Genomic DNA, 14,201 nt, shown 5'->3' on the forward strand with positions numbered 1-14,201 from the left:
TGACTTAAGATTCATATCCATAACAACTGCCAAAACTACCAAAATAGTCTGTAAGGAGACTAAGTATCCATGACAAATGAGACCCAGAGATTTTAGTTCATCATTTTTGTGAAGTGTTCCTCAAAGGCTTAAAAAAAATTCAATGATGATAAAATAGGGTTTTCACTAAAACAACACTCATCATCAGAACTGTAGGTTCCTCTTCCTTCCCATTACCAGTCTTATTTCAACACTGCCATCTATATCTTCTTCCCAACACTTTGTTCCATTGTATCCATAGTTACATATGCCAGATTTTTCTGGTTCCTAATATCTAAACTCTCTTTCCAGTGGACAATAATGTAATTAAGCCTCGGGGAGCTACAGAGGACATTTATTCTAGCTCTTAGAGTACAAGAAAGAACATAGACTAAGTATACTAACCAGCCACACACAATATAGAAAGCATTCACTCCAATGGCTGATTTGGTATGATACCTCAGAAGAACTGAGAGCAGTCTTGTCAGCCTATTGTCCGATGCCCACACAAGTAACCCAGTGGCCTTCTGATGGCAGCTTTCTCCATCACTCATGGTCCTTGTTTCCTCAGTTATTCTTCTGCTGGTTAAATCTGAACTAACTTTAGTCCTTAAAAGAAGCCACATTCATCCATGTACCACAATGCTAAGTCATTCAAAGGTCAAATCTATGTTCTATATTGCTCACACTGGCTGAAGAAGCAGAGACACAAAAGCAGTAACATAGAAGTCACTTTTCTAGAATGGAAGGCCCTAGCATGGGCAATGGGTGGAGGCCAAGACCAGGGGTATGCTCTCCATGTAGCTTGAGTGTCCATGCTTGCTTGAATCCGATTGCTCTTCTTTTCCCTGGGATCATAGTACTCTTTCCCAGATTCTCCTTCTGCTCATGGTCTCTCTTGGTTTTTGTTTTAAATCTTGATAAATATTTTGCATTTTCTACTCTAGAAGGAACAAATAGAACGTTGATATTAACAGTTCTATTGTGCTTTCAGAATTTGGTGATTGATTTTAAGTAGCAGGTTTCTAGCCTGACATCCAGATGGATGATGATAGCATCAATTGCGATAAATAATAGGAATGCAAAGGGCAGAAGGGAAGGAAGGAGTTGGGGCATGTTCCATTTGAGGTACCTATGGAAAAATTAGGTGGAAATGTACAGCAGCAAGTTGAATATCCACACCAAAAGTTGGAAATGTAGATTTAGACATTTACAGCAAAAGGGTGGTAATAAAATTGTATGAATGCATGAAATAACCTAGATGGCTTTTATTAAAAATAGTAATAATAAGATCAGTGGGCTAAGGCCAAAACCACTGAGAAACTTCATGAGATAAGATCTAAAGAGGAATCCAGGAGAGAGATTTAAAAGGGACACCTTGTCCAACCTCAACCCGAAGCACATTTTAGTATTAAGACACAAAGTGAAATGTATCTGCCTACATGGGTGTGTGTGCACACGCACCTGTGCATAAGGCTTATATGAGAATGGAGAAAAGTACTTGAAGGATGTACACCAGATTGTGTATGTAGGTATAAACAAGGCTGAGAGAGAAAAGGAAGGGGTAGGAGTAGAGAAAGAGGAAAAAGGCAGTGAAGACAATAAAAAGCAAGTCAGAACAACTTTAAACGATCCCACTTATGTAAAACTCTGTGTGTGCATACATACTTTCACATAAAGAAAGTAGGAATAAAAATGAAAAAGAATAGAACTGGCTGTGTTTATTCTCTCTCAGGATTGTCCAGGATATACTCCAAAGGAAAAAGCAAACTGCACATTAATGTGCATAGTATGGTCCTACTTAGTACGATTTTTTTTGAATTATGCATGAGCATGTATTTACGTATCTGTACGTAAGAAAAAAGGAGTAAAATGTGAGAGGCCCAAACCAGTCAGCTAACACAGAATCCTTGAAAAGCATGGGGCTGGAAATGGAAGGGGCAGTAATAATTCGTGTTCTCCTTATTCATCTTTACATCATTTCACTTATAACAAGAACAGATTACTTTGTAGTTTAGAAAACATAAAATGAAAAAGTTAAAAAATCAGAGCAGTGGTCGCCTGAAATTTAAATTCAGCTGCAGTTGCCAGCTCCTCATTAGTGAAGACCACCACATCTTTTCTTTTGAATGCCCTATTACTCACTGTTGAGCCAGAGGCTAAATTTTGTTAATGGTTCCTGTGGCTACTTTTTTGGAAAACCTACTCAGTATCACCTTAACTCCTTTTATGCCTTATCTTTTTAGGCATCTTTGTTTCTTTATTTTCAAATGCAGCCCATTTTATATAACAACTCTTAAACACATTTGGCACCTTAACTATTTATTCCTCTTTGAGTTTTTCAATATGCGTGAGAAAGTCCTGTCTATATTATCTTTGGAAAAGTAAATGAGTCCATTATTAGAATTAACCTTGGTTAAATTAACCAATGTGGCTAATATGTTCTCAAATTCTAAGTGATGCAATTATTTTTATACATTATGTTTATAGATTATATATTTGTATATATGTTTTCCAAAAATGTAATTTTTAAAAAAAATTTTAGAGAGAGATGTGAGCAGGGGAGAGAGGGTAGAGAGGGGGAGAGAAAGAGAAAGAGAGAGAGAGAGAGAGAGAAAGAGAGAGAAAGAGAGAGAAAGAGAGAGAGAGAGAGAGAGAGAGAGAGAGAGAGAGAGAGAGAGAGAGAGAGAGAGAGAGAGAGAGAATGCCAAGCAGGCTCCACACTCAGCATGGAGCCCAACATGGGGCTCAATCCCAAGACCTGGGATCATGTCCTGAGCTGAAATCAAGAGTTGAGTGTTCATCCAACTGAGCCATCCAGGTGCCCCTCCAAATCTATAATTTAGATTAAAGAAATATGGGAGCTAAAAAAAAATTGGGGGACTATTTGTACTTTAATGATTACTAGAAATTAACAACTGTCCCTTGGAAATTTCCAGGATCAGGTTCCCCGAAGGGAATTCCATATAAATACTGAGAGAACACTGCCACAGAGAACAACACATTCACATATCCTTTGGCAAACTGCTTGGACTGATGTCAAAAGTAAGATTTAACAAATGATTTCAATTACATGGTGAAGACAAACATAAAATCTGCCTGAATGGGTCATGTCTTTTCCCTCTTCTGCAATGAATGACATCATCTTTTTTATTTATTCCACTAGAAGTTCATTCAAGGTGAAACTGGCTTTTATCAAGGATAGAGCCAAGACTTTCAGATTTCACACACAACTCTGAAAAGTGGCCAAGAACTACTGCCCTCTCCTAGGATCTCAACAGGGATTTAAGTCAGCAGAGTATCAATTCAGCTCAAGAAAATTTTGATGCCTGGTTCCAGCTCAGGAAATTAAGGAAATATAAATTAAACTCCAGTTTTAAACAGGGCCATTATTGAAAAACTAAAATATATGTATCAGTTTGGTTCATAGTTTGATAAAATTCACTGACTAGGTTCAAACTGAATTCCAGAAGATGCAGAAGTGTTTAAAAGTTTGACATAGGTACCAGAAAAAAAATGCAGCTTATTACTAACATTCTAGTTTTTTAAGAGATTTTCCTTCTGCTGGACATTATGGTTAGTATTTTGTTTTTCTAAGCAATAAAGTATACTTAGTGTACCTTTACCTTGCGAAGAAGGATTTCACTGCCACCAACCTGAATCTTCTTTCTATAGAAGATGACACTAGAAAGCAAAGGATGACCCCAATGTGGACCAACCAGAAATTCCTTTTTGGAGGATCTGGGTGCGAAGAGCTAGACATTTGACAAGGCAAAATGAAGTGGAAAGGGGACATGGTCAAGATGCACCTGTCATATGAAAAGAGTTCAAGACTTCATGACAGGCTGTACCCTGGCATTGGTTTAATAAGAAGACACAGTACGCAATCATTTAAGCATGCAAAAACTTTGGTTCATATGTCTCCTGAAATTCTAGAACTTTTCTTCCTTTATTAATATCAAGGACTCCTTGACAGGATCTCCCATCAGTCCTGGATAGCCCACGTTTCAGAAATCTACATCATGCCCCTAATTCCTGAAGACTTGGGTTTTTTGTTCTCTTCCTCTTACTTTAATTGTGCAGAAGTAAATGCAACATAAGCAATGTAAAAATCAAGTCTTGCTAGTTAAATATAAGAACACAGAGCAAAATATCTGAGAAAGGTTACACCTCTTTAAAGATGCAAATTGATAATGGAGCTCAATATCAAAACAACAGAGTGCTGTTAATTTTTTAAAAAGGTGCAAATTGCTAATCTTACTTAAGGCTTTTTTTTTTTGAATTGCTTATTAAGAGTCCTAGCACACACACACACAAAAATTAAACAAAATAAACTCTTAAAAACAGAAGGAAAGAGGGCTAACCGTGAGCTGCACTATAATCCTTTGGTTCATTTTTGGACTTGGTTTCAATAACAGTTGTTGAAGTTTGGAGACTTTATATTATTTATCCCATGGTCAGTCTTGAAGTCCCCACACTTGGTTTATCCATTATCTATTTCCACAACAGTGTTGCATAACAACCACCAAACCTCAGTGATATATAACAAACATTATTTAGCTTCCAAGTTTGGGGTTCAGCTAATCTCAGCTGATTATGACTGGCCTCACTCATCATCTGCAGGTTAACTGTGGGTTGACTAGAAAGCTCTGTTGATGTTAGCTTAGCCTGCGCACATATCTGGGGTCACTTCTGTTGACTGAGTACTGACTGGGGTGACAGGGCAACCAGTCTCTGCTCCATGTATTTCACCCTCCAGCAGGCTAGCCCATGCATGTTCTCATGGCCATGACAGCGGAGCAACACTTGAAGCACAAATGTGTAGGCATTTTTCTTCAAACATCTGCAAGTATCACATAGATGAACAGTTGTTTTGTAGTCATGCTGTGGAGGTGAGATGGACACTGCCTCTCCACCTTCCCCAGTTAATAGGTTGGATGTCAAGACTGATGATATTTCACACACCAAGATAATTTGCAAGAAAGCTTATCATTCATACAAGAGACTTCTTGGGGGAACAGAGTAGACACAAGACAATCTGGAATAGCATAAGAGGAGAAAGAAGGTTGCGCTTTTACATTGGCTGGCTGACAGGTGGGAATGGAGAAGGATTTGTCATGCAGGTTAAGGAGTTCAAACTTCCCATTGATGCGAAAAGCTCAGGAGGCGCATATGTATTTTCTTGTAAAAGCCAGATGTACATTGGTAGAGAAGTGAACGGTGGAAGTCTAAATGTGTCAATGGTCAAACATCAAAATTATAGTCAAACTAATTACATTCCACTGGCCAAAGAAAGTCATGTGGCAACTCAGAATCTAAAGGCAGAGAAATCAACTCCAATGAGAGGAATTACAATGCCATATGCTCAGAGTGCGTAGATACAGCAAGGATGCAAAAGTCAGACTACTAATGCAATCAATCTAATGCACCTGATGAAGACTCAAGACAAGGGCATCATTGCCTCCACAAAAATATTCGGATACTTATGATGAAACAATGTGTTATGCACTCAAGACACTGGAGAAGTGCAGGGAGAATCATAAACCCCTAGAGTTAATGAATTTTATGTGACCTTGAAAAAGAAAAAAAAAAAACATGTAATCTAAAAAATGTCAACTGAATTAACAGATTGAGTTGTAGAGTACAGGAAGTGCTGCTAGACCTCAAATTTGATGTCTGTCATTTAAATCACCATGTTAGGTCATATCCTAATTCAGGGTAATTATCTCTTAGTGAATCCTCCTGAGGAAAAAGAATCCTAACCTGGTCAGAAGACTCCATAAAATTTATCAGTTTGACATCCTTCCCTACTCCATTATTTGAATGTGAGAAACCTACAACAATTTTAATGTTGACCTAAGTAAAATACAGCAAGAAGGGAAAGCCTGCTAATCAGACTTCTCAAGTCTCTCCCTCCACATGTAATAATTTAATATAAAATAATGTACTTTTCAGGTTATCCACCATTCTGCATTATTTCTCCCTCCACCCAATCAACAATTACAGGGGACTTGGTCTATATAATGATTAAGTGAAATTCTCTTTAGCTTTCCCTCAACACCACCACCACTACCCACATACACATTATGGGGACACTGTTTCCCATCATCTGCCTCCTTCAGAAGCTTTAGAGTAGAACCAATGATAATCTTGAGAACCACCAGTGTTGGACAGACAAGTCAGCCCAATCCAAGAAAGAAAACAGAAGTACCACGATTTAGAACACCTTCTCCAAGAAGCTGAAAAGAGGCTTCAAATTTTAGATTCTTTAGGAAAGATCCTACTACAAAAGGATCCTACTACAAAAGGCAACACTAGGAGATAAAAAAAGGATGGAACTCAAGACAATTTGAAATCCTAGGGAGTAAATATGCCAATGAAAGCAAACGTTTCCTAATGTCCACTGCCTTTCACCTTCCACATCCAATCAGTCACCAATTCTGTCCATTTGACTTCTGTAATGTCAAACAGATCTATTCACTATTATCCATCCCCTTACCCTACACATAATCCAGATAGTTAAGTGCCATCCACCCATGGCTCCCCAGTACTTACAGGATTCCTTACTCCATCACACAGAATGTAAGACTCTCCACCAAACTGTCTCTTTCCCATATCTCTAGTCTCATCACTTGCCACTATATCCCCGCATCTCCCATCTGCATTTCCCTGGACCCACCACATGCATTTAAGGCTTCATGTTTCCATAATTCATCTCTCACCCAGTAATACCCTTCATGGTTTCAAACTACTTCCAATAAGCCTCCAAATCATTCTTTATGTCCCAGTCCAAATGCCTCTTGCATAGTGAATTTTTCCCACATCTTTCAGACACTATTATTTCAGATCTCTGCATGTTCATAATGCTTTCCACCTAATTCTGTTTTAGCCCCATCATAACTGTATCATAATAATTGTTGACCTATTTATTTCTCGTTAGACTATGAGATCTTTGAAAGCAGGGATGATCTCAATCTCGTTATATCTGTCAATGTATCTGCAACAACTTGTCTCTTCTATCTGTGCCCTTACCACCATACCTGATACCTACTAGACATTAACTTAATCCATGTCTGATAAATGAATCAATACATAAATTCATTATTTCTTCCTGACAGACCTCTTCTCTCCCTCAGACCAGTAGAGTGGTGTTCCAATGGCAGTCACTTGGACAAACTCAACATGGAACTTTCTGTCAGCAACTACCTACAAACTTGTGAGAGGTAGAAACTAAAAGATCAAGACACCAAAAGAAGCATAACGAAAGACACATGGAAAAGTCAAACAGAGTGAGAGAAACGTAGAATTGGCAGAACCAGAAGAGATAAATAACAGATTAAAAAGAGTTTGGATAGGCAAGAAGAAAAATAAAGGTAAGAATTATGACCATAAAGGAGAGCCACACCATGGGAAGTAAAGAGATTTGAAAAAACATAGGGAAAGGAAGGAGGACAAAACTAAGGAAACCCATAAGATCCAGTTCAAAGGAAAGTGAAAAGACTTACTTAAGAAGTATAGTGTTAAAAAGTAAATGAACTAGACATTTTTTAAGTGTTAAACTCTACCCAAAACAGTATGACGGGAAATCTTCACACAATGAAACTTACAACAAGTGAAGAAAAGGCTTAACAAGTCTTTTGCTTGTGTTTAGATGGTATAAAATACTAACTCATAATTAAAGCACTTTACCAACACTCATTAAAGTAGGTAGGTCAACATTATTGGCTGGTTTTAAGAGAAACAACCCCTGGAGTTAGAAAGATACCTCCACAGGATCGCACGAGTTTTCCTCCAAAAGAGAATTGTAGATCACACAGAGACAGTTACAGAAAGAATAGATTTAGGATAAAACTCCAAGGGCATAAAGAAAAGGAAAATATAAATGACCAAAGGCCCGATAAGTCATGTGCAAGTTTATTAATTGGTTCCTGAAAAAATGGCCAGGGTTTTAAACATACCACCTGTGTCCATCAAGTTGTATCCTAGGATACCGAGAGCCAAGCCCATGATAGAAAGAGAGCTCCATTTGGCAACAAACTTAAGTTCCTTCAGTTTCCTGATTTACAGGTAAGGGCAGAGATACGATGAGAACCCAAAAGAGTGTTCTGGCAGGGTCAGGAATCCAACCCAGGTTCAAGTGGATAACACTTCTAATAGCTTGTCTCTTCCTTGCTGATATCCCCCCTGTAAATTAAGTCCTCTATATACATGAGAGGGCTTTCCAGCAATGTCACTGAAAACTCTGTGACATCTGAGTCATCTGGGTCCCCAGTGTACTTCTTCCAGAGCTCTTATGTCTGTACCGTAATCACGGGTCTACCATGTGCATACCTTGAGTTCAGGGTTGGTGGTGTCCTCCTCACCTCTTCCCACAAAGCACCCATCAAAATGCCCATTGTGTTGTAAATGATAAATAAATTAAGTGAAATAATGGATGAATAAGTGAATGAGAACATTACAAATACTGCTTGATCTTTAAACCAAGCCCCCTGAGGGCTTGGGACAACTCTCTGGGCACCTAGCTACAATTTGAAATATTCACCACTAGATGGCACTATTTTAATGAGGTAGTAGAGCCTTTATTCTGACCTCCTTACTATCTGTTACCAGTGTATGCTCTAAAGAAAGAGTAACAACTATTATTCCCAAAGTTAAATTTTCTAACCCCGAAATTGCTCTTAAATTTCCATAGTACTCGAATGCTTGCCTTGTCCCAAGAATGTTTTCCAATATATTCTCACTTTCCCCCAATCCCATTGTCATGACCACATAAATAACCATTAGGAAGTTGGCTCCTTTCAATACCTCCTCCATAAGACTGGAAAACTTCCCTTGTGAGGATTTTCGAGTAATATACAGGGTCTCTAAAATCATATCCATGGGACAAAGGCAGCCCCAGACGATAACCACATTAAGCAGGTGCCTGTCCCATCATATTTGCAGTCTGTCAAAGTTTAGACTCCAAGGTCATAGTCACCACTGTCAATAAGAACAAAGCTCAGGGGTGCCTGGGTGGCTCAGTCGGTTGAGCATCCGACTTCGGCTCAGGTCACGATCTCACGGTCCGTGAGTTCGAGCCCCGCGTCGGGCTCTGGGCTGATGATGGCCCAGAGCCTGGAGCCTGCTTCCGATTCTGTGTTTCCCTCTCTCTCTGACCCTCCCCCGTTCATGCTCTGCCTCTCTCTGTCTCAAAAATAAATAAACGTTAAAAAAATATTAAAAAAAAAAAAAAAAAAAAGAAAACCAGAGGGGCTTAATTTTCAAAAAAAAAAAAAAAAAAAAAAAAAGAACAAAGCTCAGTAGCAGTAACAGGCAGTCAACACTGAGTGGATCTCAACACACTGCCAGCAGGCTCTAGGAGATAGAGAACCCAGAATGCACCCTGATAAAAGTGGAGTAGTAAAGTGGCAGGCAAGAAGGAGGATGATTTCCCTCAGCTCCCCCACCCCCAGTAGCAATGGTTACTCCTAGGGGCCAAAGCATTAATTCCCCTTCATTGGGTATCAAAAAAACCATTTTCCTTGCACAAAGATAAAAATCAATTAGGGACGTTGCCTTAACCACATATATAAATAAGGTTACTACTATAAAAACGTACACTTGCTACCCTGTCTTTATTCATTTTTCCTAAGCCTGATGCTGGGAAAGGAGGTCTATTTATTTTGGATAGTTTCATCAAGAAGGTCTTCCAGGTCATGCTGATCTTTGGACTCTCAGAATATCCTCTACAGGTAGCTGCTTTCAGGTTCAAGCTTGCCCCCTATGGCTTCTTCTTCTGCCCTTCTATACATCACTGCCCATAGCACTATTTAGTGCCTTGCACTGTTGAAAACAAATTGTCCCACCCACTCAACCGAACTCTGGGAGGTCAAAGATCATGCCATTTGTATCTTTTTAATCCATTTTCATTGCCTAGCACAAAGTCCTGTGGAATAAGTATCAGGAAGATGAAGTGGCCTGAGTTTGAGGTAGAACTCAGCAATACACTCACCTTCACTAGAGATGACAACATGGCTGAACATCTTAAGCAGCATCCAAATCTAGGTCACCTAAACCTGACATATTTAGATCACACACAACATATCCTATCCCCATTCCCCTAAATTTGTTTCTCCTCTTGACATTCCCCTTTCAACCAATGGCACCATGGTTCTTCCAATAATCCAAACTTAAAACCTCAATGTTTGCCTTGTTCTCCTTTCTTGTCTCATCCTTGGTGGTATCCATGGTCTTCCCTTGTGTCTCCATAGCCATTAACTCAGGCACCCACTGCCCTCCAGCTTTGTAACCTGTCTCTCCACTATATTATAAGACTTTTGAGGATAAAGGTCCTTTATTTACTGATTTTCATATTTTCCTTGGGGCCTTTCATAATAGGGTACTTTATTCAGTAACTTGAGAATATAAGTTAAATGCAGTCAATAAAGCAATAAGAAAGGACATGTACTTATATACATAGAGAGAGAGTATGATGAAGATCAGGAAAGTTTAAGTAAAAAGTGAAAGCTTGAGCTTGAACTAGCCTATACCTACTACAAGCTTTCCAAAGGTATTTTTCATTTAGAAAAAAGATTTTTGTTTTCTTGTATTACAAAATGCAATACTATACGGAGTACTACATAGATTACTTTCTCTCAACTATAAAACCATTGAAAAGAAAAATAGATTTGGGCACAGAGGAGATACACAGTTTAGTATTCAACTATTGTTAGAAGTGAAAGAATACCTATGTTCCATACCTTCCCTTGCCTCCTGCCCAAGAGACTTACTAATCTGATTTATGATTTCAGAAAACATGGTAAAGGATGGATGCACCATGCCTTCCAGGATTACATGTGTATTTTAGTAGAAGATGTCAATGAATCTCTCTCCAAGGGTAATGCATTCTGAAACTTTTAGTACCTCAGGCAGCTGGCTCACAAGCGCTATTCCCTGCCCATCTGATGACATCACACAAGCTCTTGCTTTGTCATCAGCAGACACTTTATATACTGCACACATCAGAGTGTCTCAGGCATGGAATAATAATACTGGCCTCCCCCTTCCCTTAAAGGAGGACTGTCAGGAATCTCAGGGAAACAAAAATGGTCAAGAGCACAGGCTCTGTAGAAAGATCTGACCATTGTTATATTGTTGTTGCAGCTGTTGTTACTGCCATTAATTATATTCTGTACTTTTAGTATTCAGGATTTTCCTGGGCTATACTAATACTTATATCCAAGATGTCAGGGGTATCATCACCACTACAAAAAAAAAAAAAAAACAAAAATAAAAAACAAAAAACCTGACTCTGAGTTCTAGGGCATACCAACCTGAAATTGAAATAGTAACTGGAATACTTGCTAGTGAACAAAGCCTGAGGTCTCCCTAAAAATTCAATTAACTACCCATATCCCTTACAGTCCCTATCCCTTACACCAACACACTATCCACAGCTAGTGTTCACTGGGCTATGTATTATACGCCAGATACTATGCAAAGATCTCTACACACATGACCACATCTAATCTTCACAAAAACCTTGAGGAGTATATTATGTTAGTACCCCATTTCCAGAAGAGGAAATTGAGAATCAGAGGGTAATCCTGCCTCAGGTCACAAGGCCAACACAGAGAAAATCTATCTGACTCATTTTATCCTTCTTTCCTCCAACTTCCTACAAAGACGAGTCCTATTTTGTTTTCAGTTTGTTTTTAAATCCCTACCTTGATATTAGACAGTATTATATCAGTAAATTGATTTCTGACACTCAAGAAGAAATCACTCATTTAAGTGCTTGGGTACAATTCTATATCCATCAGCTAAACTTTGCCAATATTCCTACACTATGAGAAAACTGAATATATTGATAGAATAAAAAAATACTCAGTAGGTAACTTAAGACCAAGGTAGTCACTTTACAAATGAGAGAAATTAAGCCCACAGGTAAAATAGGTCTTGCTCAAAGTAACATAGCAGGAAGGAATTAGAACATGGAGCACTCACTTCTCTTCCCAAAGTGCTCAACTCACCCACTAAGACTAACTCTGAAGAGCATGAAATTATTGTGAATAATGGAGTCTTCCTTACAGATAGCATAGCGGTTGTACTCCCCTGTATATTATGATGTTTAAGCTTAAATTTTTTTAAAAACCTTTCTGACAAGGGAAAGACTGCCTCTTTTAGGGCTAGCCAATTGTTCCAGGTAGCAAAGAACCAAGCCAGGAGCTTGCCTTTGGATGCAAACTAAGCAGTCCAAAACAAAAGTCCTCTATCTAGACTACATACCTCAAAAGGCAATCATCCCAGGGTCAGGTAACAAGCAACAAGAGACCACTCCTAATGCCCTATTGTAAAGTAGCCAATCCTGAATTCTTTACCCTGCCCTACCTGGCCTTCCCTTGGTAATCCCAATAAACCTGTTTCTGCTCCTATTTCTGCTTCCTGGTGTTCCTCTGTGGCCCTGGGTGGCAAGCCATGCCACTTGTTTCTAGAAAAATCATGCATTTTATTAAACTCTTCTTTCAGTGGCACTGACCTCCCCATTTCATCACTCAGTCACCTTCATATATTAAGACCCAGCCACAGAACAGTGGTGAAAGGCAAAGGCTCTGGAATCAGACCCAACACACTTAACCAGACTCCCATCACTAAATGACCTGGACAGCTAGTGAGGTCTTAGAAGAGCTCTGGTGATTGAGTGAGACTTCACCAGGCTGACAGGGCAAGAAAGAGCATTCTAGGCAGAGGACACATTCAAGGCATAATCACAAAGGCATGAAAGAGCATAGAGTACTCAAAGAGGCATAAAAGGAAGATATTGCTAAGTCATAATGACCACAGCACAATTTGGGAAGCATGAGGAAGCTGGAAAGCTAAGCAGAGGCCAATGATATGTCAGGCTAAGGGCTTGCACTTTATTCTACAGGTGATGAGGAATAAGGGACAGGTTGTAAGCAGGGCAGAGATAGGATTAGATAGGACTTTTAGATACTTCTGGTTATCTATCACCTTCTGTTGCTTTCCACCTATCTGCAATGGCCTTACATCTCCTCTTCAAGTCAAATTCCAGATTAATGCAAGGTCCTGCTCCTAATTCATCACCGTTGGAAAGCCTTGTCTGGCTATCCCATCCCGTGGCACTCCCCTCTTTCTCTGCAAGACTTCCTCAGCAAGTCTGCTCAGATCTGTCATGACTCACTAGTTACTACTTGAATAGTCCTCCAGAGACAAGTATCTGTGAAGCCCTAAATGGTGGATTCTTTCAGGGTAGGACCCTGTACTCTGCTTTGGGGTCCCCTTTCCATAGCCCACACCCAGACACTGCTCTCCATTGTCAGCTTGTTGTCAAGCTGAGGGCCCCCCTGCAGGTGTCAGAGAATTCATAGATTACTTATCCTGCACACACTCCACGTGTTCAAAAAACAGGAAATATTTCTTCTGAAATCCTGTACTTCTCCAGAATACAAGGATTCCCAGGGAAACTAGGCCACCTGATTCTTAGTTCTCCAGGGGCCTTGTTTCCACTAGCAGAAACACAAGAAGCTGCTATAAGGGCAAAGCTATTCAATTAGCTCTAGTTGAAGCTTCCTCTTTCCCCACAGGTGTAAATTGGGTGCCTTGCATGTTGTTTTGAACTTAACTCAACCTAAGAAGGTATTTCTTTCCAGACTGTCTCTGGCTCCAAAGAGGAAGGCAAAGACACATTCAGGGCCTGCAGTTTACCCTGCATGCCCCAATCCTCTACCTGGGGAAAATCATGTACAGGGAGGGTTTCACTAAGCAAGTTACAGGTCAATTCTTCTTCCTAGGCCTGCAGAGAAGAGTATAACAGCAGTTTCTGAGGTATTTTTAAAGTGGTTAAGAATGTAAACAGCATATGACTGCCAGGCACTAAAGTGAGTTTCTCTCAGGAAAAAGCAAAGTAATTGTAAAATCAGCATTATAGAAGCCTACACTTTTCAAAAGAAGTCTGATCTAAGGATGCATCAAATCTTCTGGCAAAACTCTTACCCAAATAGAACAGAAACAAGCATGTTTTCTCTAGTTGTTGCTTCGAAATAACGTAAGCTACATTCATACCACTGTCCTTCAATGGCTCCCCTTTCATATTCAGTATATAATGTGCTTCATGATCTGCCCCTGTGCCCTGGCTAGTTTCATCTCCCGCCACCCCCCAACATACCCCCTCTACCTCTCCCAAA

Source organism: Panthera tigris, chromosome C1, assembly GCF_018350195.1.
Source record: "Panthera tigris isolate Pti1 chromosome C1, P.tigris_Pti1_mat1.1, whole genome shotgun sequence".
Classification (NCBI taxonomy): domain Eukaryota; kingdom Metazoa; phylum Chordata; class Mammalia; order Carnivora; family Felidae; genus Panthera; species Panthera tigris.